This window comes from Pseudophryne corroboree, chromosome 10, assembly GCF_028390025.1.
Source record: "Pseudophryne corroboree isolate aPseCor3 chromosome 10, aPseCor3.hap2, whole genome shotgun sequence".
NCBI lineage: Eukaryota > Metazoa > Chordata > Amphibia > Anura > Myobatrachidae > Pseudophryne > Pseudophryne corroboree.
The window spans coordinates 298,642,257-298,667,704 of NC_086453.1; the positions used below are offsets into that span (position 1 = coordinate 298,642,257).

Below are 25,448 nucleotides of genomic sequence, written 5' to 3' on the forward strand. Positions count from 1 at the left end.
TTCGCTTGCAAGGCGATTTTAGCAGTATTGCACACGCTAAGCCGCCGCCTACTGGGAGTGAATCTTAGCTTCTTAAAATTGCGAACGAAAGATTCGCAATATTGCGATTACACATCTCGTAGCAGTTTCAGAGTAGCTTCAGACTTACTCGGCTTCTGCGATCAGTTCAGTGCTTATCGTTCCTGGTTTGACGTCACAAACACACCCAGCGTTCGCCCAGACACTCCTCCGTTTCTCCAGCCACTCCCGCGTTTTTTCCGGAAACGGTAGCGTTTTTTCCCACACGCCCATAAAACGGCCTGTTTCCGCCCAGTAACACCCATTTCCTGTCAATCACACTACGATCGCCTGAGCGAAGAAAAAGCCGTGAGTAAATATCCAAACTTCATAGCAAATTTACTTGGCGCAGTCGCAGTGCGGACATTGCGCATGCGCACTAAGCGGAAAAACGCTGCGATGCGAAGACATTTTCCGAGCGAACGACTCGGAATGACCTCCAATATATTATATAAAATATTCATCTAAAGTGCAGATTTTAAAAAGCAAAAAGATCTACAAGGACAGATTTGAACAAAAGGAGTACCCATCTGATATTCTGCAAAAAGCCATCATGAGGACAAAGTCTCTAAACAGGGAGGACCTACTTGACTACAAGGTGAGGGACAAAAAGAAAGATTCAACAGCATTTATAACTACATATAATCGTCATGAGGATCTCATAAGGAAATCACTCAGGACCCATTGGGGAATTCTCCTAATGGATCCGGTCCTAAAAGAGATAATCCCATCACGTCCAGAGATAATTTACAAGAAATCAAGAAATCTTAAGGACTTGCTGGCGCCAAGTATGTTGGAAAACAGAATGGAAGATACTCAAGTGATGCCTAAATGCGTTGGATCCTATAAATGTGGCCGTTGCAACATTTGCAAATTCCTACATCCCAACCGGAGAAGCTTTAGCGATGTTGGAAATCTGAAAGAGTACAAAATTAAAGACTTCATCAACTGCAACAATTCATCTGTGATTTACCTGCTGGAATGTACCTGTGGAAAAAAGTATGTGGGCAAGACCAAGAGACAACTGAAACTTAGGATACAAGAACACGTCTGCAACATCAAGAACAAAGTAGACAGCCACACCATCTCAAGACATTTTACTGAAAAACACAATTCAAACCCAGAAGAACTAACTTTTAAAGCCATAGAACTGGTCAAACTTAGAGAAAGAGGGAGAGATCTGGCCACTAAACTATCACAGCGAGAGATGTTTTGGATATTTCATCTATGAACCATGCACCCCCTTGGTCTTAATGAGAGCTATGAGATTGCTCCCTTTCTGTAAAGGTGTTGTTCCAAAGAATCCTCTGCACTTCTTATCACTTTCACCTTATTATTATAATCACGTATAATATTACTAATAAAATTATATTGTATCAAGGATATTTTGGCGTCATTTGTTGCGCACAAAGTAAATACAGTCAAACCACACTGGAAATGCCCAATCTCGGCCGTTCTTGGAAGCTAAGCAGTGTTGGGCCTGACTAGTACCAAAAGGGGCGACCCGTTGGGAAGATTGGGAACTGTACTGAAAATAAAGCAACGCATGAAACATAATCCTGAATAATAATATTGCACATATCACTCACTCACGAAAATATAGATGTAAATCATAAATCACACTTATGTAATTACTTATGTAAATATAACAATAAACAGAATATCCGTGCACGGAAAATTCACTTATGATAAATTTATGAATATATCAGCACAACACGTTAATAATGGACACCCTTTTTCTGGAAAGCATATGTCAAAAGTATTTACACGGCACCCTGCTATTTTTAGGTGAAAGAGATACTCAAATCACTATTATATAGAATTTAGATACTTAATAATAAAAATAAATATGTCACTCACTTTCTATTAAGTTGAAATAAGGCAATCGGATATATATATCTCCTATATATTAGCCTTGTGACTCGGTGCCTGGCTTTCTAACGCTGGGCGGAGTCACAGGCACAGATCTGGGTGGCTGGATGCAGGGCAGGAACAGTCCCATCCCTCTGCCCCTCCATCCCCGCCCAGTCCCCTCCCCATCTCCGTCCACTCCCCTCTCTCCCTCCTCCAGTCCCTGCACCCTGGTGACAGTGCAGCCGGGGACTGTAAGCGGCGCTCTCACTAACCGCTGGCACACAGTGTGGAGAATTGTGGACGAACGCTGACAGCCGCCCCCCCCCCTCCCACCCGCAGCACACACATCATCCAACACCTCCACCCGCCGCACACGGGCCGCGCCACCCACAGACTCCACCCCTCCCCACCCACGGCACATGGCTCGCGGCAACCCGCACCCTCCCACCCGCGGCATCCACCACATCCACCCCACCCGCGGCACTCCCGCCCCCTCCCCCATCCGCAGCACCGCTCCCCCACCCGCGGCACTCCCGCCCCCTCCCCCACCCGCATCACCCCTCCCCCACCCGCAGCACTCCCGCCCCTCCCCCACCCATGGCACTCTTGCCCCCTTCCCCACCCGCGGCACCCCTCCCCCTCCCGCGGCACACACCCCTCCCCCACCCGCGGCACTCCCGCCACCTCCCCCACCCGTAACACCCACAACTCGCAAAACCCCATGCCCCTCCCCATCCGCACTACCCCCGTACCTCCCCCACCCCTATACCAACCTCTCCCCCCGCTACGCCCCCACACCCTCCACCCCTCCCCCACCCGCCGCATCCCCGCACCCCACACCTACCTCTACCTACCCCCCCCTGTACCCCACCCACAGCATCCACTACATCCGCACCCCCCCTCCCCCACCCGCGGCTCCCACAGCACCCACCACATTCGTCCACCACCCGCGGCACACACCCCTTCCCCACCCGCGGCACTCCCGCCCCCTCCCCCACCCATAACACCCACAACCCGCAAAACCCCCCGGCCCACCCCCAAAACCCCCCGCACCACCCCCATACCCACCTCCCCCCCCCGCACCCACCACCCTACCCGCGGCATCCACCATATACGCCCCCCACTCGTGACACACGCCCCTCCCCCACCCAAACACCCTCCACATCCACCCCCTCCCGCGGCACTCCTGCCCCCTCCCCCACCCATAGCACCCACACCCTCAGCACCCCAGCCCCTTCCCAACCCGCTGCACTCCCTCCCCCAACCGCAGCACCCCCCCACTCCTTCCCCACCCGTGGCACCCACCACATACGTCCCTCACCCGTGGGACAAGCCCCACCCGTAGCACCTACAACCCGCAACCCCCCCACCCTCCCCCATCCGCTGCACCCCTGCACCTCCCCCCCATCTCCCCCCTCCTACACCCACGCACCCTCCACCCCACCTGCGGCACCCCCACACCACCCTTATACCCACTTCTCACCCCTGCACCCTCCAACCCACCCGCCCCTCCCCACCCGTGGCACCCACAGCATCCACCACATCTGCGTCAGATGCCCCTCCCCTGCCCGCTGCGCCCCCACACCACCCCCACCCCCATACCAACCTCTCCCCCCCGCTATACCCCCGCATGCTCCATCCCACCCAGCCCTCCTATACCCGCGCCACCCACAGCATCCACCACATCCGCGCCCCACCCACGACACAACAGCATCTACATACCCCATCCGTGCCATCCCACACCTCCCCACCCACAGCACTTCTGAAACCCATCACCTAAGCTCACCCACCTGCACCTCCAAACGCACCCCCCTACCACACACACATCACCTCCAGACCCCCTCCTTCATCCACAGCCCCCCCGCACCCACCCCTCCCCCACCAACAGCATCTACACTCCCCCTCCACACCTACCCCTCCCCCACCCACAGCACCTCTGCACCCTTTCCACCATCGGTGCCACTGCACCCACCCCTCCACCACCCGCAACACCTCTGGAACCCCTCCCGCACCCACCCCACCACCACACATAGCACCTCGGACACCATCCGAAGCCGCTACAAGTGATTCCCTGAATCGCGGTGGTCAGCGGCATGGATACGCACCTCCACCTCACTGAACCCACCCCCTTTCCAAACCCCCCCACACAATCACTGAACTTCTGTGAGTATAGTTGCTACCAATGGACATTGGATTAATAAGAAACACTAATACTGTGGCCATTATGTGTCTAAGCGACACTGCTACCTGTGGCCATTGTGTATAAGTGGCGCTGCTACCTGTGGCCACTGTGTGTATAAACGCCACTGCTACCTGTGGCCATTGTGTGTATAAGTGACACTGCTACCAGTGGGCATTGTGTGTATAAGTGGCTCAGCTACCTGTGGCCACTGTGTGTATAAGCGCCTCTGTTACCTATGGGAATTGTGTGTAGAAGTGACGCTGCTACCGGGGGCCATTGTGTGTATAAGCACAACTGCTACCTGTGGTCATTGTGTGTATAAAGGTCTCTGCTACCTGTGGCCACTGTGTGTATAAGCGCCTCTGTTACCTATGGGAATTGTGTGTAGAAGTGACGCTGCTACCGGGGGTCATTGTGTGTATAAGCACCACTGCTACCTGTGGGCACTGTGTATAAGCGCCTCTGCTACCTGTGGCCACTGTGTGTATAAGCGGCTCTGCTACCTGTGGCCACTGTGTGTATAAGCGGCTCTGCTACCTGTGGTCACTGTGTGCATAAGCGCCTCTGCTACCTGTGGGCACTGTGTGTGTATAAGCGGCTCTGCTACCTGTGGTCACTGTGTGCATAAGCGCTTCTGCTACCTGTGGGCACTGTGTGTGTGTATAAGCGGCTCTGCTACCTGTGGTCACTGTGTGTATAAGCGCCTCTGCTACCTGTGGGCACTGTGTGTATAAGCGCCTCTGCTACCTGTGGGCACTGTGTGTGTATAAGCGGCTCTGCTACCTGTGGCCACTGTGTGTATAAGCGACTCTGCTACCTGTGGGCACTGTGTGAGTATAAGCGGCTCTGCTACCTGTGGGCACTGTGTGTATAAGCGACTCTGCTACCTGTGGGCACTGTGCGTGTATAAGCGGCTCTGCTACCTGTGGTCACTGTGTGTGTAAGCGCCTCTGCTACCTGTGGGCACTGTGTGTGTATAAGCGGCTCTGCTACCTGTGGGCACTGTGTGTGTATAAGCGGCTCTGCTACCTGTGGTCACTGTGTGTATAAGCGCCTCTGCTACCTGTGGGCACTGTGTGTGTATAAGCGGCTCTGCTACCTGTGGCCACTGTCTGTATAAGCGCCTCTGCTACCTGTGGGCACTGTGTGTGTATAAGCGGCTCTGCTACCTGTGGCCACTGTGTGTATAAGCGCCTCTGCTACATGTGGGCACTGTGTGTATAAGCGCCTCTGCTACCTGTGGGCACTGTGTGTGTAAGTGCCTCTGCTACCTGTGGGCACTGTGTGTGTATAAGCGGCTTTGCTACCTGTGGGCACTGTGTGTGTATAAGCGGCTCTGCTACCTGTGGTCCTTGTGTGTATAAGCGCCTCTGCTACCTGTGGGCACTGTGTGTGTATAAGCGGCTCTGCTACCTGTGGCCACTGTCTGTATAAGCGCCTCTGCTACCTGTGGGCACTGTGTGTGTATAAGCGGCTCTGCTACCTGTGGCCACTGTGTGTATAAGCGCCTCTGCTACATGTGGGCACTGTGTGTATAAGCGCCTCTGCTACCTGTGGGCACTGTGTGTGTATAAGCGCCTCTGCTACCTGTGGGCACTGTGTGTGTATAAGCGGCTCTGCTACCTCTGGGCACTGTGTGTGTATAAGCGGCTCTGCTACCTGTGGGCACTGTGTGTGTATAAGCGGCTCTGCTACCTGTGGGCACTGTGTGTGTATAAGCGCCTCTGCTACATGTGGGCACTGTGGGTATAAGCGCCTCTGCTACCTGTGGGCACTGTGTGTGTAAGTGCCTCTGCTACCTGTGGGCACTGTGTGTGTATAAGCGGCTCTGCTACCTGTGGGCACTGTGTGTGTATAAGCGGCTCTGCTACCTGTGGTCACTGTGTGTATAAGCGCCTCTGCTACCTGTGGGCACTGTGTGTGTATAAGCGGCTCTGCTACCTGTGGCCACTGTCTGTATAAGCGCCTCTGCTACCTGTGGGCACTGTGTGTGTATAAGCGGCTCTGCTACCTGTGGCCACTGTGTGTATAAGCGCCTCTGCTACATGTGGGCACTGTGTGTATAAGTGCCTCTGCTACCTGTGGGCACTGTGTGTGTATAAGCGCCTCTGCTACCTGTGGGCACTGTGTGTGTATAAGCGGCTCTGCTACCTCTGGGCACTGTGTGTGTATAAGCGGCTCTGCTACCTGTGGGTATTGTGTGTATAAGCGCCTCTGCTACCTGTGGGTATTGTGTGTATTAACTGGGCTGCTACCTCTGCCCACTGTGTGGATACGCGGCTCCATTACCTGTGGCCACTGTGTGTATAAGCGGCTCTGCTACCTGTGGGTATAGTGTGTATAAGCTGGGCTGCTACCTCTGCCCACTGTGTGGATACGCGGATCCATTGCCTGTGGCCACTGTGTGTATAAGCTGCGCTGCTACCTGTGGGCACTGTGTGGATACGTGGCTCCATTACCTGTGGCCATTGTGTGTATAAGCGGCTCTGCTACCTGTGGGTATTGTGTGTATAAGCTGCGCTGCTACCTATGCCTACTGTGTGGATACGCGGATCCATTACCAGTGGCCACTGTGTGTATAAGCTGCGCTACTACCTGTGTCCATTGTGTGTATACGCGGCTCCATTACCTGTGGCCACTGTGTGTATAAGCTGCGCTGCATACACTAGCAGTATATACTACACTAAGTTATTCATTGTGCCCTGCGGCCACTCTTCACGCCCTCACAAAGGCCTACGCCCCCTTAACAATCGCACGCCCTTCCCCCTTGCAATATTTACCCACTAGCATAAATTTTTTTGCAGGTAATACTCCATATAATAACAATTATAGCACAGCTGAAGCTCGTGCAGGGGTTAACGGGTCGTAGGCTTTTGCAATGGTATTTTGTAACACCTTGCTTCTCTTCATCCTCTCCCTACCACCCTGCCTCTCCCTATCCTTTACCCATCGCACAGCGTTTCTGTACATTCCCTCCCTCCCCCCCCCCCCCCCTACGCCTCTCTATCTTTTCTCAACCGGACCCCATTTCTGTATGCCCTCTATACTGCCCTGCATTTCTGCATCTGTTCTCTACCGGCCTGCGTATGTTCAAAGGCGTGCAGGGGTCAACGGGGCGTAGCCACAAACGACGGTGTGAAGAGCGCCCGTAGGGCGCGATGAATCGCCTAGTATATATATATATGCATAGTTAGAGAAAAGGAAACTATAGGAATAATAATCATATAACTTTATAAACTTTATTGTTAATCGTAGTACGAAACTGGCAATGATTTAATAAATAAATTATAACTGAACCACTTTATTTACTAATGTTCTTATACCTGTTATTATTTATCATGTTTTCCCCATGTGTAACGTATGGAAAGGACATTATCTATTATGAAAGTCTGAGATATCGTTCCCATGACGACCAAGTAAAGCTATACACTGCGGGCCATGTGATGCGGGACAAATTGAGTTCCAAAGTACACTATTTCCGGGTCCGGGAAGCACGTGACGGCGGGAGCCCTAGAAAGGACGTCCGGACTGAAGGGAGACGAGTGGCAGCCGCATCATCGCCGCGTCACCAGCAGAACATGACAACAGTCACAAATGACTTTGGGAAGAAGGTCGAGACAAGCGCACATGCGCACAAGGATTTTCTGGACGCCGGAAGTGTGGCGGAAATGCCGCACTACGTGAAATTCATGTCACAACTTCGTTTTTTATTAATAATTCTTGGTGAAATAGGTTCTTAGAGAATCAATTATGTATATTCAATACCCTTCATGATCAGCAATATGTTATGATTAAGAACAGAGTACTTGATACTTAGATACCCGCCCAGACAGGATATGATGTCATGATTAACCTTACAACTAAGGGGGGTATTTATAGGAGCCCTGTCCAAGCATGTCACTACCCCATGAAGAAGTCTGAGAGACAAAACGCGTTGGGCCCTTACCTAGAGACCTCCTGCTAAATCAAGTAAAGATACTTAAACTATATACTATACACTCTCTCGCCTGAAATTTTTTTGCTTTTTAAAATCTGCACTTTAAATGAGTATCATATACTAGGCGATTCATCGCGCCCTATGGGCGCTCTTCACACCGTCGTTTGTGGCTACGCCCCGTTGACCCCTGCACGCCTTTGAACATACGCAGGCCGGTAGAGAACAGATGCAGAAATGCAGGGCAGTATAGAGGGCATACAGAAATGGGGTCTGGTTGACAAAAGATAGAGAGGCGTAGGGGGGGGGGGGAGGGGGAGGGAGGGAATGTACAGAAACGCTGTGCGATGGGTAAAGGATAGGGAGAGGCAGGGTGGTAGGGAGAGGATAAAGAGAGGCAAGGTGTTACAAAATACCGTTGCAAAAGGCCCGTTAACCCCTGCATGGGCTTCAGCTGTGCTATAATTGTTATTATATGGAGTATTACCTGCAAAAAAATTTATGCTAGTGGGTAAATATTGCAAGGGGGAAGGGCGTGCGATTGTCAAGGGGGCGTAGGCCTTTGTGAGGGCGTGAAGAGTGGCCACAGGGCACAATGAATAACATAGTGTAGTATATACTGCTAGTGTATGCAGCGCAGCTTATACACACAGTGGCCACAGGTAATGGAGCCGTGTATACACACAATGGACACAGGTAGCAGCGCAGCTTATACACACAGTGGCCACAGGTAATGGATCCGCGTATCCACACAGTGGGCAGAGGTAGCAGCGCAGCTTATACACACAATACCCACAGGTAGCAGAGCCGCTTATACACACAGTGGCCACAGGTAATGGAGCAGAGTATCCAGACAGTGCCCACAGGTAGCAGCGCAGCTTATACACACAGTGGCCACAGGCAATGGATCCGCGTATCCACACAGTGGGCAGAGGTAGCAGCCCAGCTTATACACACAATGGACACACGTAGCAGCGCAGCTTATACACACAGTGGCCACAGGTAATGGAGCCACGTATCCACACAGTGGGCAGAGGTAGCAGCCCAGCTTATACACACAATACCCACAGGTAGCAGAGGCGCTTATACACACACAATACCCACAGGTAGCAGAGCCGCTTATACACACACAGTGCCCACAGGTAGCAGAGCCGCTTATACACACACAGTGCCCACAGGTAGCAGAGGCGCTTATACACACAGTGCCCACAGGTAGCAGAGGCGCTTATACACACAGTGCCCACAGGTAGCAGAGGCGCTTATACACACAGTGCCCACAGGTAGCAATGCCGCTTATACACACACAGTGCCCACAGGTAGCAGAGGCGCTTATACACACAGTGCCCACATGTAGCAGAGGCGCTTATACACACAGTGGCCACAGGTAGCAGAGCCGCTTATACACACACAGTGCCCACAGGTAGCAGAGCCGCTTATACACAGTGGCCACAGGTAGCAGAGCCGCTTATACACACACAGTGCCCACAGGTAGCAGAGGCGCTTATACACACAGTGACCACAGGTAGCAGAGCCGCTTATACACACACAGTGCCCACAGGTAGCAGAGGTGCTTATGCACACAGTGCCCACAGGTAGCAGAGCCGCTTATACACACCTTGACCACAGGTAGCAGAGGCGCTTATACACACACAGTGGCCACAGGTAGCAGAGGCGCTTATACACACAGTGCCCACAGGTAGCAGAGCCGCTTATACACACAGTGCCCACAGGTAGAAGAGTCGCTTATACATACAGTGCCCACAGGTAGCAGAGCCGCTTATACACACACAGTGCCCACAGGTAGCAGTGCCGCTTATACACACCTTGACCACAGGTAGCAGAGGCGCTTATACACACACAGTGGCCACAGGTAGCAGAGGCGCTTATACACACAGTGCCCACAGGTAGCAGAGCCGCTTATACACACACAGTGCCCACAGGTAGCAGAGTCGCTTACACACACACAGTGCCCACAGGTAGCAGAGCCGCTTATACACACACAGTGCCCACGGGTAGCAGAGGCGCTTATACACACAGTGCCCACAGGTAGTAGAGCCGCTTATACACACACAGTGCCCACAGGTAGCAGAGGCACTTATACACACAGTGCCCACATGTAGCAGAGGCGCTTATACACACAGTGACCACAGGTAGCAGAGCCGCTTATACACACACAGTGCCCACAGGTAGCAGAGGCGCTTATACACACAGTGGCCACAGGTAGCAGAGCCGCTTATACACACACAATGCCCACAGGTAGCAGAGGCGCTTATACACACAGTGACCACAGGTAGCAGAGCCACTTATACACACACAGTGCCCACAGGTAGCAGAGGCGCTTATACACACAGTGACCACAGGTAGCAGAGCCGCTTATACACACACACAGTGCCCACAGGTAGCAGAGCCGCTTATACACACACAGTGGCCACAGGTAGCAGAGGCGCTTATACACACAGTGCCCACAGGTAGCAGTGGTGCTTATACACACAATGACCCCCGGTAGCAGCGTCACTTCTACACACAATTCCCATAGGTCACAGAGGCGCTTATACACACAGTGGTCACAGGTAGCAGAGACCTTTATACACACAATGAACACAGGTAGCAGTGGTGCTTATACACACTATGGCCCCCGGTAGCAGCGTCACTTCTACACACAATTTCCATAGGTAACAGAGGCGCTTATACACACAGTGGCCACAGGTAGCTGAGCCACTTATACACACAATGCCCACTGGTAGCAGTGTCACTTATACACACAATGGCCACAGGTAACAGTGGCGTTTATACACACAGTGGCCACAGGTAGCAGCGCCACTTATACACAATGGCCACAGGTAGCAGTGTCGCTTAGACACATAATGGCCATAGTATTAGTGTTTCTTATTAATCCAATGTCCATTGGTAGCAACTATACTCACAGAAGTTCAGTGTGTGTGTGGGGGGGTTTGGAAAGGGGGTGGGTCAGTGAGGTGGAGGTGCGTATCCATGCCGCTGATCACCGCGATTCAGGGAATCACTTGTAGCGGCTGCGGATGGTGTCCGAGGTGCTATGTGTGGTAGTGGGGTGGGTGCGGGAGGGGGTCCAGAGGTGTTGCGGGTGGTGGAGGGGTGGGTGCAGTGGCACCGATGGTGGAAAGGGTGCAGAGGTGCTGTGGGTGGGGGAGGGGTAGGTGTGGAGGGGAAGTGTAGATGCTGTTGGTGGGGGAGGGGTGGGTGCGGGGGGCTGTGGATGAAGGAGGGGGTCTGGAGGTGATGTGTGTGTGGGAGGGGGGATGTAGGGGGGTGCGTTTGGAGGTGCAGGGGGGTGAGCTTAGGTGATGGGTTTCAGAAGTGCTGTGGGTGGGGGAGGTGTGGGATGGCACGGATGGGGTATGTAGATGCTGTCGTGTCGCGGGTGGGGCGCGGATGTGGTGGATGCTGTGGGTGGCGCGGGTGTGGGAGGGCTGGGTGGGATGGAGCATGCGGGGGTGTAGCGGGGGGGAGAGGTGGGTATGGGGGTGGGGGAGGTGTGGGGGCGCAGCGGGCGGGGGAGGGGCGTCTGACGCAGATGTGGTGGATGCTGTGGGTGCCACGGGTGGGGAGGGGCGGGTGGGTTGGAGGGTGCAGGGGCGAGAAGTGGGTACTTGGGTGGTGTGGGGGCAGGTGGGGTGGAGGGTGCGTGGGTGTAGGAGGGGGGGAGATGGAGGGGGGGGGTGCAGGGTGCCGCGGGTGGGGGAGGGTGGGGGGGTTGTGGGCTGTAGGTGCTACGGGTGGGGGCGTGTCCCGCGGGTGAGGGACGGATGTGGTGGGTGCCACGGGTGGGGAAGGGGTGGGGGTGCTGCGGTTGGGGGAGGGAGTGCAGCGGGTGGGGGTGCTGAGGGTGTGGGTGCTATGGGTGGGGGAGGGGGCAGGAGTGCCGCGGGTGGGGGAGGGACGTGTGCCGCGGGAGGGGGGCGGATGTGGAGGATGCTGTGGGTGCCGTGGGTGTTTGGGTGGGGGAGGGGCGTGTGCCACGGGTGGGGGACGTATGTGGTGGATGCCGCGGGTAGGGTGGTGGGTGCGGGGGGGAGAGGTGGGTATGGGGGTGGTGCGGGGGTTTTGGGGGTGGGCCGGGGGGTTTTGCGGGTTGTGGGTGTTACGGGTGGGGGAGAGGGCGGGAGTGCCGCGGGTGGGGGAGGGGTGTGTGCCGCGGGTGGTGGACGAATGTGGTGGGTGCTGGTGGGAGCCGCGGGTGGGGGAGGGGCAGGGGGTGCGGATGTGGTGGATGCTGTGGATGGGGTGGAGGGTGCAGGGGGGGGTAGGTAGAGGTAGAAGTGGGGTGGGGGAGGTGCGGGGGTGGCGCGGGTGGGTGGGGTGGAGGGTGTGGTGGTGTAGCGGGGGGAGAGGTTGGTATAGGGGGGGGTACGGGGGGTAGTGCGGGTTGGGGAGAGGCATGTGGTTTTGCGGGTTGTGGGTGTTACGGGTGGGGGAGGTGGCGGGAGTGCCACGGGTGGGGGAGGGGTGTGTGCCGCGGGAGGGGTGCTGCGGGTGGGGGAGGGGGCGGGAGTGCCGTGGGTGGGGGAGGGGGCGGGAGTGCCGCGGGTGGGGGAGGGGTGCTGCGGGTGGGGGAGGGGGCGGGAGTGCCGCGGGTGGGGTAGATGTGGTGGATGCCGTGGGTGGGAGGGTGCAGGTTTCCGCGGGCCGTGTGCCGTGGGTGGAGTCTGTGGGTGGCACGGCCCGTGTGCGGCGGGTGGAGGTGTTGGATGATGTGTGTGCCGCGGGTGGGAGGGGGGGGGGCGGCTATCAGCGTTCGGCCACAATTCTCCTCCATACTGTGCGCCAGCGGTTAGTGAGAGCGCCGCTTACAGTCCCCGGCTGCACTGTCACCAGGGTGCAGGGACTGGAGGAGGGAGAGAGGGGAGTGGACGGAGATGGGGAGGGGACTGGGCGGGGATGGAGGGGCAGAGGGAGGGGACTGTTCCTGCCCTGCATCCAGCCACCCAGATCTGTGCCTGTGACTCCGCCCAGCGTTAGAACGCCAGGCACCGAGTCACAAGGCTAATATATGAGATAATATATTGTGTATTGACTTTTTATAGAGCATTTTTTATATATATAATTTTTTATTTCATAATTGTTCTTTCTATAGTATTTTATAGTATTGTAAAATAAAATATTTTTGTTTTAATACACACTTATTATGTGGTAATTGAGATTGTTAACATCACACCGCTAGTCGCTAGAACCCCTATTCGGTATTTCTATTTTAAACTGTTGCAGCAATACACCATTGCTGTTTTTTAAGGGGACAGCCCAGATAATTGGGAGTGTGATTTTTTTGTATATTGGGATTAGTAGCCTCATAAGTGGCGCGGCATTTCTTTGCAATTATATATATATATATATATATATACAGGTTGGAGTATCCCATATCCAAATATTCCGAAATACGGAATATTTCGAAATACGGACTTTTTTGAGTGAGAGTGAGATACTGTAGTGAAACCTTTGTTTTCTGATGGCTCAATGTACACAAACTTTGTTTAATACACAAAGTTATTAAAAATATTGTATTAAATGACCTTCAGGCTGTGTGTATAAGGTGTATATGAAACATAAATGAATTGTGTGAATGTAGACACACTTTGTGTAATGGACAAAGTTATAAAAAATATTGGCTAAAATGACCTTCAGGCTGTGTGTATAAGGTGTATATGTAACATAAATGCATTCTGTGCTTAGACTTGGGTCCCATCGCCATGATATCTCATTATGGTATGCAATTATTCCAAAATACGGAAAAATCCCATATCCAAAATACCCCTGGTCCCGAGCATTTTGGATAAGGGAGACTCAACCTGTATATATATATATATATATATATCTATATATATATATATCTATATATATATATATATATATATATAAGTACATGTGTAGATGCGGCACTCCAAGTGGCTCAGTAATAGACGGGTAACGGCAGTAGTTTAGCGACGTTTCAATGCTTTAAGCATTTTCATCAGACTTACAAAACAATAAGAAAAACACTCACCTAAATAGCAGTATCACCACAGTGACTGGCGCCATGGATCCGGAAACGGGATTGCAGCCCGTCCAGTGGCGCTAGCGTGGACGTCAGTGACGTCATCAGTGTGCTCCCATCACCAAGGCAACATAACAACAAACATCGGCTATGTATGACCCATATTTGTTGATATTTGCCGATATGCAACCTTTTGAATGTGCGTTATGTACTCTTGTATATATGTAAATGTAGTACCTACTGTAGGATGGGTGTATATGTCTATATGGTCTGCAGCTATTCATTTATTCATGTATATGATAGATATGCTTTTCTTTTGCTCCTATAGTGCGTGGTCTATAGTACCATACATAGCCGATGTTTGTTGTTATGTTGCCTTGGTGATGGGAGCACACTGATGACGTCACTGACGTCCACGCTAGTGCCACTGGGCGGGCTGCAATCCCGTTTCCGGCGCCAGTCACTGTGGTGATACTGCTATTTAGGTAAGTGTTTTTCTTATTGCTTTGTAAGTCTGATGAAAATGCTTAAAGCATTGAAATGTCGCTAAACTACTGCCGTTTCCCATCTATTATTGAGCCGCTTGGAGTGCCGCATCTACACATGTACTTATTGAAATTTCCTATTCGGGCACCCGGCGCGGAATCTCCAGCTGATGGGAGAGACGGTACTATCTAAACTTATATATATATATATATATATATATATATATTATATATATCTCCAATATGTCTGATATACTTATGGTATCAGACATATTGGATCCATGGTAGGAGGAGACACACTGGTTTAGAGGGTCGATCCCATTGCGGACTTCTTCTTAAGCCTGATTAACGAATTGTCTGATCTGTAACACACCATTTCGAACAATGATCCAGGCAATGGGCCAGGAATAAAGAACCTTAAGCCCAATAAATAGGCCTGAGTGTCCACACCAAAATTCACATTTGGTGGATGATTCTTTGTAGAAAATTTAGGGGTGGCTGCACATACACAAAAGGCCTCATAAGCTACAACATGCACTTTTAGGAGACATATAGACATGAATAATCACTGTATCAAATCTCAAAAGATTATAGATTCTTTGAATAATAAGGTGTCCTCTTAACCTCCTTGGTATCTTGCATGATATCTGTAACAAGATAACCACACTTCCCACAGTACCCGTTACAGAGCACAGGTTGGACAGGCATAAGAGGACACAAGGCAATAGTGTAGTAGTTCTTTTAAAAGACACAATTTAATTTACATATTGAACTTACAACATAAAAAAGAAAGCAAGCATGATATCAATCCCCAGTGGCACACTGCTATGCTTACGATCCTCCCTGGCAGTCTAATAGGCCCTACACACTGGGCGATAATACTCAAAGATATGAATGATCTCGTTCATTAATGAACAAGATACCGTTCATATCTTTGAGTGCGCTGGTGCCCCGTCGCCTGTGCATGCAGGACAATATGGACGATCTCGTCCATATTTGCCTGCACTTCTATGGAGCTGGGTGACGGGGGGGAATGAAGAAACTTCACTCCCCCAGTCACTGCCCCCCCGCCGCAGGGTCGCCCGTATCCGCCGTCGGGCAGCTCAGCGGCGGATCGCTCAATGTGTAGGGCCCTTAAGAAGCAAAAGAGTGGAACCACCATTCCGGATATCAGGGTCACTCCAGGTACGACCTCAGCATTGCCAGTCACTCAGGAGTTCAAGCTCAAAGCCCCCCGTTATTTTTAATAGCAAAAACTTTTAACTAAATATATGTGAATTGGAACATGTTATAAACTGTTAATTGTAAACTCTGGGAAGCTACATACGGTTGAGTACGGCGTTAATTTATTTTCACCAATGGTATAGGGGCGCCGGTTCACTATTGTTGTATATATTATATATATATATATATATATATACACACATATATATATATATATATATATATATATAAAATAGGATTTTAATACCTACCGGTAAATCCTTTTCTCTTAGTCCGTAGAGGATGCTGGGGTCACCATTAGAACCATGGGGTATAGACGGGATCCGCAGGAGACATGGGCACTTTAAGACTTTGAAAGGGTGTGAACTGGCTCCTCCCTCTATGCCCCTCCTCCGGACTCCAGTTATAGGAACTGTGCTCAGGGAGACGGACATTTCGAGGAAAGGATTTATTGTTAAACTAAGGTGAGATTCATATCAGCTCACACCTCAACCATGCCGCACAACATGGCATTCAACAGAACACAGGCCAACTGCATGAACAATTGCAGCAACATGCTGACAATAAACGTAACAACATATGTGTAACCAGAACTATTAACTGCAGATACAGTACGCACTGGGACGCGCGTCCAGCATCCTCTACGGACTAAGAGAAAATAAGAATTTACTTACCGATAATTCTATTTCTCATAGTCCGTAGTGGATGCTGGGACTCCGTCAGGACCATGGGGAATAGCGGGCTCCGCAGGAGACAGGGCACATCTAAAAAAGCTTTTAGGTCACATGGTGCGTACTGGCTCCTCCCCCTATGACCCTCCTCCAAGCCTCAGTTAGGTACTGTGCCCGGACGAGCGTACACAATAAGGAAGGATCTTGAATCCCGGGTAAGACTCATACCAGCCACACCCATCACACCGTACAACTTGTGATCTGAACCCAGTTAACAGTATGATAACACAAACGAAGTAGCCTCTGAACAGATGGCTCACAACAACAGTAATAACCCGATTTTTGTAACAATAACTATGTACAAGCATTGCAGACAATCCGCACTTGGGATGGGCGCCCAGCATCCACTACGGACTATGAGAAATAGAATTATCGGTAAGTAAATTCTTATTTTCTCTAACGTCCTAGTGGATGCTGGGACTCCGTCAGGACCATGGGGATTATACCAAAGCTCCCAAACGGGCGGGAGAGTGCGGATGACTCTGCAGCACCGAATGAGAGAACTCCAGGTCCTCTTTAGCCAGAGTATCAAATTTGTAAAATTTTACAAACGTGTTCTCCCCTGACCACGTAGCTGCTCGGCAAAGTTGTAATGCCGAGACTCCTCGGGCAGCCGCCCAGGATGAGCCCACTTTCCTTGTGGAATGGGCCTTTACAGATTTAGGCTGTGGCAGGCCTGCCACAGAATGTGCAAGTTGGATTGTACTACATATCCAACGTGCAATCGTCTGTTTAGACGCAGGAGCACCCAACTTGTTGGGTGCATACAATGTAAACAACGAGTCAGATTTTCTGACTCCAGCTGTCCTTGAAATATATATTTTTAATGCTCTGACAACGTCCAGTAACTTGGAGTCCTCCAAGTCGCTAGTAGCCGCAGGCACCACAATAGGCTGGTTCAAGTGAAATGCCGAAACCACCTTAGGGAGAAATTGAGGACGTGTCCTCAATTCTGCCCTGTCCGAATGGAATATCAGATATGGGCTTTTGTATGACAAAGCTGCCAACTCCGAAACTCTCCTGGCTGAAGCCAGGGCCAACAGCATGGTTACCTTCCATGTAAGGTATTTTAAATCTACCGATTTTAAAGGCTCAAACCAATGAGATTTGAGAAAATTTAGAACCACGTTCAAATCCCACGGTGCCACTGGAGGCACTATTGGGGGTTGTATATGTAGTACACCTTTGACAAAAGTTTGTACTTCAGGCACTGACGCCAATTCCTTCTGGAAGAAAATTGATAAGGCCGAAATTTGAACTTTAATGGACCCCAATTTGAGGCCCATAGACAATCCTGCTTGCAGGAAATGTAAGAATCGACCCAATTGAAATTCTTCCGTTGGAGCCTTCTTGGCCTCACACCACGCAACATATTTTCTCCAAATGCGGTGATAATGTTGTGCGGTCACTTCTTTCCTGGCTTTAATTAAAGTAGGAATAACTTCCTCAGGAATGCCCTTCTCTTTTAGAATCCGGCGTTCAACCGCCATGCCGTCAAACGCAGCCGCGGTAAGTCTTGGAACATACAAGGTCCCTGCTGAAGCAGATCCCTTCTTAGAGGTAGAGGCCACGGATCCTCCGTGAGCATCTCTTGAAGTTCCGGATACCAAGTTCTTCTTGGCCAGTCCGGAGCTACCAGTATTGTTCTTACTCCTCTTTTCCGTATAATTCTCAGTACCTTTGGTATGAGAGGCAGAGGAGGGAACACATACACTGACTGGTACACCCACGGTGTTACCAGAGCGTCCACAGCTATTGCCTGAGGGTCTCTTGACCTGGCGCAATACCTGTCCAATTTTTTGTTGAGGCGAGACGCCATCATGTCCACCTTTGGTTTTTCCCAACGGTTCACAATCATGTGGAAAACTTCTGGATGAAGTCCCCATTCTCCCGGGTGAAGGTCGTGTCTGCTGAGGAAATCTGCTTCCCAGTTGTCCACTCCCGGGATGAACACTGCTGACAGTGCTACGACATGATTCTCCGCCCAGCGCAGAATCCTTGCAGCTTCTGCCATTGCACTCCTGCTTCTCGTGCCGCCTTGTCGGTTTACGTGGGCGACTGCCGTGATGTTGTCGGACTGGATCAACACCGGCTGACCCTGAAGCAGCGATTTTGCCAGGCTTAGAGCATTGTAGATCGCTCTTAGCTCCAGTATATTTATGTGAAGAGACGTCTCCAGGTTTGACCACACGCCCTGGAAGTTTCTTCCCTTTGTGACTGCTCCCCAACCTCGTAGGCTGGCATCCGTAGTCACCAGGACCCAGTCCTGTATGCCGAATCTGCGGCCCACTAACAGATGGGCAGTCTGCAACCACCACAGGAGAGACAACCTTGTTCTCGGTGACAGTGTTATCCGCTGATGCATGTGCAGATGCGATCCGGACCATTTGTCCAGCAGATCCCACTGAAATGTTCGTGCATGGAATCTGCCGAATGGAATCGCTTCGTACGAAGCCACCATCTTTCCCAGGACTCTTGTGCATTGATGTACTGACACAGTTCCTGGTTTTAGGAGGTTCTTGACAAGTTCGGATAACTCCCTTGCTTTCTCTTCCGGGAGAAATACCTTTTTCTGAACCGTGTCCAGAATCATGCCCAGGAACAGCAGATGTGTTGTCGGGGTCAATTGAGATTTTGGAAGATTTAGAATCCACCCGTGTTGCTGAAGCACTACTTGTGTTAGCGCTACACCGACTTCCAGCTGTTCTCTGGACTTTGCCCTTATCAGGAGATCGTCCAAGTAAGGGATAATTAATACGCCTTTTCTTCGTAGAAGAACCATCATTTCGGTCATTACCTTGGTAAAGACCCGAGGGGCCGTGGACAACCCAAACGGCAGCGTTTGAAACTGATAATGACAGTCTTGTATCACGAACCTGAGATACCCTTGGTGTGAGGGGTAAATCGGGACATGTAGATAAGCATCTTTTATGTCCAAGGACACCATGAAGTCTCCTTCTTCCAGATTCGCTATCACTGCTCTGAGTGACTCCATCTTGAACTTGAATTTCTTTATGTACAGGTTCAAGGATTTCAGATTTAGAATAGGCCTTACCGAACCGTCCGGTTTCGGTACCACAAATAGTGTGGAATAATACCCCTTTCCCTGTTGTAGGAGGGGTACCTTGACTATCACCTGCTGAGAATACAGCTTGTGAATGGCTTCCAAAACCGACGTCCTTTCTGAGGGAGACGTTGGTAAAGCAGACTTTAGGAACCGGCGAGGGGGAGACCTTTCGAACTCCAGCATGTAACCCTGAGATACTATCTGCAGGACCCACGGGTCCACTTGTGAGTGAACCCATTGATTGCTGAAAATCTTGAGTCGACTTGAGTCCGCTTGTAAAGCCCCAGCGTCATGCTGATGGCTTTGTAGAAGCCGGGGCGGGCTTCTGTTCCTGGGCAGGGGCTGCTTGCTGCCCTTTCTTACCCTTTCCTCTGCCTCGCGGCAGATAAGACTGTCCTTTTGGTCGCTTTTTATAGGAGCGAAAGGACTGCGGCTGAAAAGACGGTGTCTTTTTCTGTTGGGAGGGGGTCTGAGGTAAAAAAGTGGATTTGCCGGCAGTTGCCGTGGCCACCAGGTCCGAAAGACCGACCCCAAACAATTCCTCTCCTTTATATGGCAATACTTCCATATGCCTCTTGGAATCCGCATCACCTGACCACTGTCGCGTCCATAAACTTCTTCTGGCAGATATGGACATCGCGCTTACTCTTGATGCTAGAGTACAAACATCCCTCTGAGCATCTCGCATATAAAGGAAAGCATCCTTTAATTGCTCTAGAGTCAATAAAATACTGTCCCTATCCAGGGTATCAATATTTTCAGTCAGAGAATCCAACCACACTACCCCAGCACTGCACATCCAGGCTGAGGCTATTGCCGGTCGCAGTATAACACCAGTATGTGTGTATATACTCTTCAGTGTAGTTTCCAGCCTCCTATCTGCTGGATCCTTGAGGGCGGCCGTATCAGGAGACGGCAACGCCACTTGCTTTGATAAACGTGTGAGCGCCTTATCCACCCTAGGGGGTGTTTCCCAGCGCGCCCTAACCTCTGGTGGGAAAGGGTATAATGCCAATAACTTCTTGGAAATTAGCAGTTTTCTATCGGGGTTAACCCACGCTTCATCACACACGTCATTCAATTCCTCTGATTCTGGAAAAAATACAGGTAGTTTTTTCACCCCCCACATAATACCCCTTTTTGAGGTACCAGCAGTATCAGAGATCTGCAAAGCCTCCTTCATTGCCGTGATCATATAACGTGTGGCCCTATTGGAAAATACGTTTGTTTCTTCACCGTCGACACTAGATTCATCTGTGTCGGTACCCGTGTCGACTGACTGAGGTAAAGGACGTTTTACAGCCCCTGACGGTGTCTGAGACGCCTGAACCGGTACTAACTGGTTTGCCGGGCGTCTTATTTCGTCAACTGACTTTTGTAATGTGCTGACATTATCACGTAATTCCATAACTAAAGCCATCCATTCCGGTGTCGACTCCCTAGGGGGTGACATTACCATCATCGGCAATTGCTCTGCCTCCACACCAACATCGTCCTCATACATGTCGACACACACGTACCGCCACACAGCAGCCACACAGGGAATGCTCTAATCGAAGACAGGACCCCCTAGCCCTTTGGGGAGACAGAGGGAGAGTTTGCCAGCACACACCAAAAGCGCTATAAATGTATATAAACAACCCTAGAAGGTGTTGTTTACTATATATGCGCTCTTAATATATAAATATCGCCAATTTATGCCCCCCTTCTCTTTGTTACCCTGTTTCTGTAGTGCAGTGCAGGGGAGAGACCTGGGAGCCTTCCTCACCAGCGGAGCTGAGCAGGAAAATGGCGCTGAGTGCTGAGGAGAATAAGCTCCGCCCCTTTTCCGGCGGGCTTTTCTCCCGGTTTTTAAGAAACTGGCCTGGGTTAAAATACATACATATAGCCTTAATGGCTATATGTGATGTATTTATTTTGCCACTAAAGGTAATTATATTGCTGCCCAGGGCGCCCCCAGCAGCGCCCTGCACCCTCCGTGACTGAGTCAGTGAGCCGTGTGACAACAATGGCGCACAGCTGCCGTGCTGTGCGCTACCTTCAAGAAGACTGAGGAGTCTTCTGCCGCCTGCTTTCCGGACCTCCGTTCTGCCGTCTCTTCAGCGTCTGTAAGGGGGATCGGCGGCGCGGCTCCGGGACGAACCCCAGGCTGACCTGTGTTCCGACTCCCTCTGGAGCTAAGTGTCCAGTAGCCTAAGACTCCAATCCATCCTGCACGCAGGTGAGTTGGAAATCTCTCCCCTAAGTCCCTCGATGCAGTGATCCTGTTGCCAGCAGGAATCACTGAAATTGAAACCTAAAAAAAAACTTTTCTAAACAGCTCTTTAGGAGAGCCACCTAGATTGCACCCTCTCGGACGGGCACAAAAACCTAACTGAGGCTTGGAGGAGGGTCATAGGGGGAGGAGCCAGTACGCACCATGTGACCTAAAAGCTTTTTTAGATGTGCCCTATCTCCTGCGGAGCCCGCTATTCCCCATGGTCCTGACGGAGTCCCAGCATCCACTAGGACGTTAGAGAAAAGGATTTACCGGTAGGTATTAAAATCCTATTTTCTCATACGTCCTAGAGGATGCTGGGGTCACCATTAGAACCATGGGGTTATACCAAAGCTCTAGAACGGGCGGGAGAGTGCGGACGACTCTGCAGCACCAATTGACCGAACTTAAGGTCTTCATCGGCCAAGGTGTCAAACTTGTAGAACTTTGCAAAAGTGTTTGACCCCGACCAAGTAGCTGCTCGGCAAAGTAGCAAAGCTGAGACCCCCCGGGCAGCCGCCCAGGATGAGCCCACCTTCCTAGTGGAATGGGCCTTCACTGATTCCGGTGATGGCAATCCAGCCGTGGAATGGGCCTGCTGAATCGTGTTACAGATCCAGCGTGCAATAGTCAGCTTGGAAGCAGGACACCAAACCTTGTTGGGAGCATACAGGACAAACAGAGCCTCTGTTTTCCTAATCCGAGCCGTTCTGGCGACATAAATCTTCAAAGCTCTGACCACATCCAGAGATTTTGACTCAACGAAGGCGTCAGAAGCCACAGGAACCACGATAGGTTGGTTTATGTGGAAAGAGGAAACCACCTTCAGTAAAAATTGGTGACGCATCCTCAATTCAGCTCTATCTTCATGGAAGATCAAATAAGGGCTCTTGTGAGACAAGGCCGCTAACTCAGACACCCGCCTTGCAGATGCCAAGGCCAACAGGATGACCACTTTCCAAGTGAGGAATTTCAACTCCACTTTCCTTAAAGGTTCAAACCAATGTGATTGAAGGAACTGCAACACCACATTAAGATCCCATGGTGCCACTGGAGGCACAAAAGGAGGTTGGATGTGCAATACGCCTTTCACGAAAGTCTGAACTTCTGGAAGGGAGGCCAATTGTTTCTGAAAGAAAATCGATAAGGCTGAAATCTGAACCTTAATTGAGCCCAATGTTAGGCCCGCATCCACACCTGCTTGTAGAAAATGGAGAAACCGTCCTAGCTGAAACTCTTCCGTAGGAGCCTTCTTGGATTCACACCAAGAAACATATTTCCTCCAAATACGGTGGTAATGTATAGACGTTACCCCTTTTCTGGCCTGAATAGGTGTGGGAATGACTTCACTGGGAATACCCTTACAGGCTAGGATTTTGCGTTCAACTGCCACGCCGCCAAACGCAGCCGCAGTAAGTCCTGATACACGCACGGCCCCTGTTGTAACAGGTCCTCGTGCAGAGGAAGAGGCCAGGGATCTCCGATGAGTAATTCCTGAGATCTGGATACCAAGCCCTCTTTGGCCAGTCTGGAACAATGAGGATCGCTCGGACCCTTGTTCTTCTTATGATCTTTAGAACTTTTGGAATGAGAGGAAGTGGAGGGAACACATACACCGACTGAAACACCTACGGTGTCACCAGAGCATCCACTGCAATCGCTTGAGGGTCCCTTGACCTGGAACAATATCTCTGAAGCTTCTTGTTGAGACAAGAAGCCATCATGTCTACTTGAGGAACTCCCCAACGACCTGTCACCTCTGCGAAGACTTCTTGGTGGAGTCCCCACTCTCCTGGATGGAGATCGTGTCTGCTGAGGAAGTTTGCTTCCCAGTTGTCCACTCCTGGAATGAAGATTGCTGACAGAGCGCTTGTATACTTTTCCGCCCAGTGGAAAATCCTTGTGGCTTCTGCCATCGCCGCTCTGCTTTTCGTCCAGCCCTGACGGTTTATGTACGCTCCTGCTGTTTCATTGTCCGACTGGATCAGTACAGGCAGACCTCGAAGAAGATGTTCCGCTTGTAGTAGGCCGTTGTAGATGGCCCTTAGCTCCAGAACATTTATGTGGAGACAAGCTCCCTGACTTGGCCATCTTCCTTGGAAGTTTTCTCCCCCTGTGACTGCCAACCAACCTCGGAGGCTTGCATCCGTGGTCACTAGGATCCAGTCCTGTATCCCGAACTTGCGCCCCTCTAGGAGGTGAGAGCTGTGCAGCCACCACAGGAGCGATACCCTGGTCTTGGAAGACAGGATTATCCTCTGGTGCATGTGTAGATGGGACCCGGACCACTTGTCCAACAGGTCCCACTGGAACACTCTGGCATGGAACCTGCCAAACTGAATGGCCTCGTAGGCCGCAACCATCTTCCCCAGCAACCGAATGCATTGATGGATTGACACTCTTGTTGGTTTCAGAATTTGTTTGACCAGACTCTGAAGTTCCAGAGCCTTTTCCACAGGAAGAAAGACTCCCTGTAGTTCTGTGTCCAATATCATTCACAAAAATGACAACCGCGTCGTCGGAATCAACTGTGATTTTGGTAAGTTTAGGAGCCAACCATGTTGTTGAAGAACTGTCATGGAGAGTGCAACGTTTCGGACCAACTGGTCCCTGGATCTCACCTTTATCAGGAGATCTTCCAAGTATAGGATAATTGGATAATTGTGACTCCTTGCTTGCGAAGGAGAGCCATCATCTCCGCCATCACTTTGGTGAAAATCCTCGCAGCCGTGGATAGACCAAACGGTAACGTTTGAAATTGGTAATGACAATCCTGAATTGCAAATCTCAGGTAAGCCTGATGCAGAGGATAAATGGGAACATGTAAGTAGGCATCTTTTATGTCCACCGACACCATAAAATCCCCTTCCTCCAGACTGGAGATCACTGCTCAGAGAGACTCCATCTTGAATTTGAATTTCTATAGGTAGAAATTCAGGGATTTCAGGTTTAGGATTGGTCTGACCGAGCCGTCCGGCTTCGGGACCACAAACAGGCTCGAGTAAAAACCTTCTCACTGTTGTGACTGGGGAACCTTGACGATAACTTGATTTTGACACAATTTTTGTATTGCGTCGCAAACTACCTCCCTGTCCGGAAGAAAAGCTGGTAAGGCCGATTTGAAAAACCGGCGAGGGGGGACGTCTTGAAACTCCAGCTTGTACCATTGGGATACTATTTGTAAAATCCAAGGAACTAGGTTCGAACAAAACCAAAACTGACTGAAGAGTTTTAGACGGGCCCCCACCGGTGCGGACTACCGCACAGGAGCCCCATCGTGATGCGGTGGAATTGGCAGAAGCCTGCGTGGACTTCTGCTCCTGGGAGCCTGACAAGGCTGGAGATCGTTTACCTCTTCCCCTTCCTCTAGTAGCAAGGAAGGAAGAACCTCTGCCCTTTCTGAATTTATTGGGCAGAAAGGACTGCATCTGATAATGGTGCGGTTTCTTTTGTTGTGGATGAACATAAGGTAAAAAGGATGACTTACCCGCGGTAGCCGTAGATACCAAGTCATCAAGGCCGTCTCCAAATAAGGCCTTACCTTTATATGGTAGAGATTCCATACTTTTCTTGGAGTCAGCATCAGCATTCCATTGGTGAATCCACAACGCACGCCTAGCTGAGACAGCCATGGCATTGGCCTTTGATCC

At 50.9% G+C, this 25,448-nt stretch overlaps 1 protein-coding gene and 1 pseudogene across 1 annotated transcript in view; one reads left to right on the forward strand and one right to left on the reverse strand.

The window, feature by feature from the left end:
* LOC134966567 (espin-like) overlaps positions 1-25,448 on the reverse strand; it is a 620,060-nt gene that overhangs the window by 142,419 nt on the left and 452,193 nt on the right. The gene's annotated exons all lie outside the window — the stretch shown is intronic.
* LOC134967173 (5S ribosomal RNA) lies at positions 1,471-1,589 on the forward strand (annotated as a pseudogene).